The following is a 7,020-nucleotide window of genomic DNA, read 5'->3' as shown; positions in this document are numbered from 1 at the left end:
AAAAGAGAAAGGAATTGCAAGACTGAAGCGTATCCAAGAGGTGATGACATTCAAGGTTATAATAATACTAATAACAATAGTACTTTTATTACTGATACAGTGAGTAACAATAGCTAGCCTGTATTGAGCACTGACTAGGTATCAGACACCCTTGCCATAAGATACTTTGTAATATCCCTTTAGTCCTCACCACAATGCTATGAGGTAGCTACTACCATAACCATTAAACAGAAAAGAAAGCTGAGGCAAGGGCAGAGTGTGGTTAAGTAACTTGCTTAAATTTATCGGGCCTGCCAAAGGTGGAGGCAAAATTTGAATGCATTCAAACTAACACCAGAACCTGCATGTTATACTACTTTGGAGTATACTGCAGGTGGAGAACTTCAGTGACATAAAAGAAAAGGTCATTGGTTTTGAAAAATTTGAGGAATTGTAATGTCAAGGTGTTAAAAGAAATACTAATCTGGATTTTTGTATTACCTGTTAGATGTCTACATTCCCCTACTAGAAAGAAAACACCGTAGGAGAAAACAAACATGTCTGTCTTTCACATGGAATACCAAGTCCCTAGAAAGTGTTTAGCATATGTCAATAGTAGGCGCCCCATAAATATTTATGGAAGGAAATAAGGAAGACAGGAATTACAAAGAATCTGTTGAAATTACAAAAGATCTGTTTTAGGCACTACCGTCATTGTATCAAATATATTTTAAGTTCCTTAAGTGTATGTAATATCCTTTCCTTTTCCCATCAGTTAGTTTGTGTATAGTAGGTGTTTAATAAGTAATTATTGACTGATTGAAGAGTGTCAGAAAAATTAATGAAAGACAATGAAATATTTGGAAATGGGCAGGTTATCTCTGCCTTTCAACATTTTTGGCAACTTTACAAGTCAATTAGTTTTAGAAAATTAATGATAATACAAATGATTTTGTCCATAGAACTGCAAATTGGTTGTGTCTGGTGGAATGTAATTGATTATTGCTCCATTGCGTTTCAGCATTCCTTATCTGATTTTATACATGTGTTCTTTGAATTCTTCCTTGAACAGGTTATGAAAACATACTCGTTCCCACATTAATTGGAATACTCTTCAGCCATAAAAAAAGAATGCAATTTTGCCATTTGTAACAACATGGATGCACTTGGGGGGTATTATGCTAAGTGAAATAAGTCAGACAGAGAAAGACAAGTACTGTATGTTAGAACTTATATGTGGAATCTAAAAAGTAGAACAAAGGAATGAATATAACAAAACAGAAACAGACTCACAGTTAAAGAAAACAAACTAGTGGTTACCACTGGGGACCGGGAAGAGGGGAGGGGCAAGATAGGGGTAGGGAATTACTACATGTAAAATAAATAAGTTACAAGGATATATGGTACAGCCCAGGGAATAGAGCCAATATTTTATAGTAACTATAATGGAGTATAACCTTTAAAAATTGTGAATCACTATGTTGTACACCTGAAACGTATGTATTTAGCATTGTACATCAAGTATACCTCAATATTAAAATTTTTAAAAATTGTGTTAAGTAAAATCTTTGATACAGTATCATTTTATACCTATATGAGAATCATGATTGTACCCCCTTTTAAAAACTGCCCTTTGTCAAGACGAAGTGCATATATTTTTCATTCAGAGCCATGTTGCTTCTTAGAAATGGGCATTGACAGTATGTGTGGTATCTCTAGATCCAGTCATTCAATTATGAGGATGCACTATGAACAGTTTGTGTTTGGGGTTAAGCATTGTGTTTTCTTCCCAGTTGAGGCACAACCTCTTTTTAAAATTTTTAACTCTTTCACAACTTTTAAAGAAGTGAGAGTTAGGTAGGAATTTTTACTATCTTGCTGGACGTATTAGGACTGTCTGTCCACCAGGTGTCACCCTGACATCTTAGGATCCAAAGAAAAGAAGAGTTAGTCTTTCTTTTATAAGTAGTTTATTTTTGGTAGTGGATATATAAACTGTTGACATTTTATGTCTTAATATAGGGGCCGAGGCAGGCAGGATTGGAGACAAAACTCAGGACTTTATGTTTGTCCACGTTCCTGCTTAAGGCACTTTTCCTCATAACATTGTGAATTTTTCTCTCTCCTAGAGTTAAGATATTCCTTTTTAAAAAGTACTTTTTAAATTAAAATACAGTCATTCACAAATAAGCCTAAAATATATGGTCATATTCTGGATCATGTAAGAGTCCTCATAATTCTAGAGCAGCATCCCTTCAGACATCCATGGTGATAGTCATTGATTGAGACAGACTCTCTCCTTGATCAAAGTTTAGTCACACTCCTCTAGTCTGACTAGAGGAGTAAACTAGGCCTTGTCCTTGGGGCTTGTCTTTGGCCTATTTAGTCCAGCTATAGCAAGAATCCTGCTAACTCAGTTTAGCAAGAATTCCCCACCCTTGATATCTGATCACCCTAACTTGCCTTCAGCAAGAATCCTGTTAAGTTGGTTTTGCAAGTTCCTTTACACTTGATGTCTCTTGGTTAATTTTCCATGCACTGACCCCCTCACTCTGCTCCTTGGCTATAAATTTCCAGTTCTCTTGGGTATATTTGGAGTTGAGCCCAGTCTCTCTCCCCTGTTGTGATAGTCTTGACAGCTCTTGCAATAGTCCTGAATGAAGTCTTCCTTACTATTCTAACAAGTGTCAGAATAAGACTTTAACACTTTTTTGTTTAACAACTATAGACAGAATTTCACAATCAAATCGCAATACTAGGACATCTCACAAATAGAACAATAGTTACTTTGCATTTATTAGACTCTGTTCTTATTGACAATATTTACCATGGCCAAAAATTAACCTTTCATTATGCTCCAATTTCCTCTTCTCTTGAGGATTCATCTGTTGTAAGCTTTAACAAGTATGTGTGTATGGATTTATGTGTATCTTGTATAATGAGAAACAGGACTGGCTTCCTCAACAGAGGTTTTCACCACCTTCCAAAATTTGTACTTTGATATTTAATTTTTTTACATGAATTTTGTAGCTTTTCAAGGCAAATGTTACCAAAGATAACAAGTAATTCATTTGTTTATTACAGTTCATTCATTAAGAAAAAAGGAGGTAAATATGGATAGAGAAACACAATTTCTATAGCATCTGCTCTATCAGGTAATTCAGATGTGTGATTTACATGTTGGTTAAATTCTCTTGAGTTTTTTGAGATTTGCTTAAGATTGATAGAAAACTCAATCCAACAAAGAGTCAGAAAGTTTAAGTAACTTGCTGAGAACACAGTGATGGAGCAGGAACTTCAAGTTTGTCTGCCTCCAAAACCAGAGCTATATATATTCACTTTTCTTTCTGAAATATTTGCCAGCTACATACGGTGGGGCAGGGAACTAAAGTAAAATGACTTTGATTTATTGTGATTTAGCAAAATATCTGAAATGGTGAAAATTTATAAACCTTTATATCAGAGGGAAAACTTGTATTGTTTAGAGCAACGCTTCTTATATTGATATCCATTAATTGAGGTAATTGTTCTTACCAGAGACTATGTAACTTAATTACATATAAAATGATTTAACATTCAAACATGTGCAAAGTTAACTATGGAGTCCCTAATTCTCTAATAGAATTGATTACCTCTCTCTTTCAATTACTATACCAGAGTGGGCCACTAGGTGTCAATCTGACACAGAAATTATCTAAAAAGACACTTAGAAAATAAGTGAGCTAACTTTGTAGAAAGATGGTCTGTTTTGCCTTCTCTCTTTATCCATCTGCCTGGGAAAATATTACAGTTATTTTACTGAAGTAAAATTATTTTACCACCAAGAGAAATGTTATAAATGTTTTTTGATATTTAACGTAGGGTTATTTCTGACAGATTTATTTAAAAAAGATAAATTTTTTTAGAATAACAATAGAAAAACAACAATACACAAAATGCATATGAGGGAAACTTTACAACAGTCTTGAAAGACACAGCAATACACATTATCAAATTAAAAGACATCCCTTCTTTTTGGATAGGATGTATCAGTGACATGTAGATGTCAACACATACTTTTAATGCTATCCCAATTGAAATACTGCAAGTATTTCTGGAGCAAGACAAATTAATTCTGAGGTTCATATGAAAAACCTAAACCTATAAGAATAACTATGAAAGTCCTGGTTTCATAGTTCATGAAAGTCCTTTCTCTAGTTGTGGGCTTCTCATTGCAGTGGCTCCTCTTGTTGTGGCTCACGGGCTCTAGGTGTGCAGGCTTCAGTAGTTGTGGCACATAGGTTCAGTAGTTGTGGCACATGGGCTCTAGAGCGCATGCTCAGTAGTCGTGGCACACGGGCTTAGTTGCTCTGCGGCATGTGGGATCTTCCCGGACCAGGGCTCGAACCCGTGTCCTCTGCATTGGCAGGCGGATTCTTAACCACTGTACCACCAGGGAAGCCCAAGCCTCTTATTTTTAATTTCTATTTGTCCTTAACAGGGTCTACAGTCTGGTTACTTCATGCAGATGTTTACGGTAATTGAGTGGGGTGGGGACGGTGAAGAGAGAGGGAGTACCACTCTCTACTCCCATCTCAGAGCCCTGCCTTTTTTCCCCCTCAGTTTGCCTTTTTCTCAAGTTTCTGAATGTTCAACTTGGCACTTGTTGGCCAAGCCATAACCTGAAGTGACGACCCCTCTGCAAGTGAAGAAGATTCTCTTCTTCAGGATCCTGGCGTGCTGAGAGATCTGGAAACAGCTTTCTCAACTTCCTCTTCCTGGGTCTCAGGTTTACAAGCCCTAAGTTAACCTCTGGTTAATAAATACCAGGTTAATAAAGGGATAGAATGCCCCTTTCACAATTACCCAAATTAGTTATCTTTTTATTCTCCCTTTACAAAGTTATTCTGTTATAGGTTTTATTTAAAACTCTTTTGCTATATTTCAGGTATGGGCTCATTTCAGGTATGGGCCAAGAGGAGGTATGGTTCAGATAGTCACGTTAGTGCACGTGTCTGGAAAGGCTTTCTTCGCTTGCCTCCTGTGATGCCGTTCTCTCCTGCTTTTCCTCCTTCTTCACTGGCTACCACTGCTTGGTCGCCTTACACACTCTTCCTCCTCTGCCTGACTCCTACATGAAGGAGAGCATCTTGATGGAGTTAAAAGTTCTCTCTTTATTCACTGTCACTCCATAGATGGTTTCTTCTAATTCCATGGATTTAATACCATCTGATATTGGTGAATCTAAATTTATATCCTCAGCTCTGATCTCTAGCAGTTCCACATTTTATATCCAATAGCTTCCTTGAAAGCTCAGCTAAACAGCTGATGAGCAACTCACAATATGTAGAAATAGAATTCTTGATGTCACCCAGTTCTACCCTCTTTCCAGGCTTCTTAATTTAACAAGACCATTGTGCATTCAATTGTCCAATCAAAACACAAAAGAAAATAGAACCCTAGGACTCATTTCATTGACACATCACATCAAACCCATTAGCAATTTCTGTTGGTTTTACTTCTAAAATATATTTTATATCCAGTTCCTCTCTCAATTCTTATAGTCACCAACCCGGTCCATATCACCATCTTTGCTCAGGAAAGGATGAGATACTGCCTTTCAACCAGTCCCTTTGCTTTCACTCTTTAACCTCTTCCCCCGTATATCAACCACCATAATCTTTTAAGAATGTGAATCTTATTACTTTGATAATCTCATGATAAACCTTTATGAATTTTCCATTGCACTTAAAATTAAATTAAAAATCTTTATTGGAATGTTCTTCATACTCTTTGTTCAAATGCCCCTAGATATTTTAAAATGGACAACTAAGAGTAAATTTTGCAGAAAAATTCCTTTCATTTAAAAATATCAGTATTTTAAAACAAAAAGATTACATAATTCTACTGAATATATTCAACTAATTGTTAAATGTAACAAGCAAAATATTTTTTAAAATCATCCCTTAGTGAGATGCATAGGACTTTTTTCTCCAATTAGATCATATTTCTGTAGATAAACATTTTTTATAGCTAGAATAAGACAGGGGTCAATGTTCAGCATTAGTTCCATACCTAATGTGCACATTAGGATTTTTTTTTTGCATAGCCAGATTTCAACAGGTTGTTCAGATATGCCTTAATAAGTGTGATGGTGAGAAGAAACCTTTAGAATTATCATGTATGGTTACATTTGTAATTTCATTTCATGATTAAAAGTATTAATTTATCATTATGCGTTTGAAGGAACAAGCATATTCTATCAACATCTGAGAGGGAGGAATCCATCCTAATTGACCAAAGTTGATTTTCTACAGTTCAAAACATGTAATTTGGGAGCATTTTATTCTACACCCGTAATTAAGTGGATACTAAGAATGCAATTTAATCAACTTTGTAGAAATTAACAGCAAAAAAAGATAAATTATTAGTCATTAAGTACAGTATGTACTTATAAAGGGTATACTATTTATAGGAGAATCTATACTATAGTCCTGTTAATTTAAATCTAATAGATGAATCATGAAAATATATAAAATAGTGGATAAGTGGCTGGGTAACAATTAGCAGGAGGCTTTTCTTCAAGTAAAATAATAAGTATGGCTTTACCATACTCAATCATCTTCCAGCAACTGTTCATGAGATGTTATCTTTTCCAACTCTGAATAAATATTTAAGAATTTTTAGGGCTTCCTTGGTGGCGCAGTGGTTGGGGGTCCGCCTGCCGATGCGGGGGGCATGGGTTCGTGCCCCGGTCCGGGGGGATCCCGCGTGCCGTGGCAGCGGCTGGGCCCGTGGGCCGTGGCCGCTGGGCCTGCGCGTCCGGAGCTTGTGCTCCGCGGTGGGGGAGGCCACGGCAGTGGGAGGCCCGCGTATCGCAAAAAAAAAAAAAAAAAAAAAGAATTTTTAAAACTTCTGTCTTGTTTCCAATATATGTATGTTTTTCTTTATGAAGTAATGTTGATAAGAAGTAAACTTAAAACTTTGATCTTCTCCTTAAGATCATGCAAAGCATGCTATGGAGACACAGACTACCTCATGGACAGTACCTGTGCATAATAG

The sequence above is a fragment of the Phocoena sinus genome, chromosome 2 (genome assembly GCF_008692025.1).
Source record: "Phocoena sinus isolate mPhoSin1 chromosome 2, mPhoSin1.pri, whole genome shotgun sequence".
Lineage (NCBI taxonomy): Eukaryota > Metazoa > Chordata > Mammalia > Artiodactyla > Phocoenidae > Phocoena > Phocoena sinus.
Note: the sequence above shows the minus strand (reverse complement) of the source record.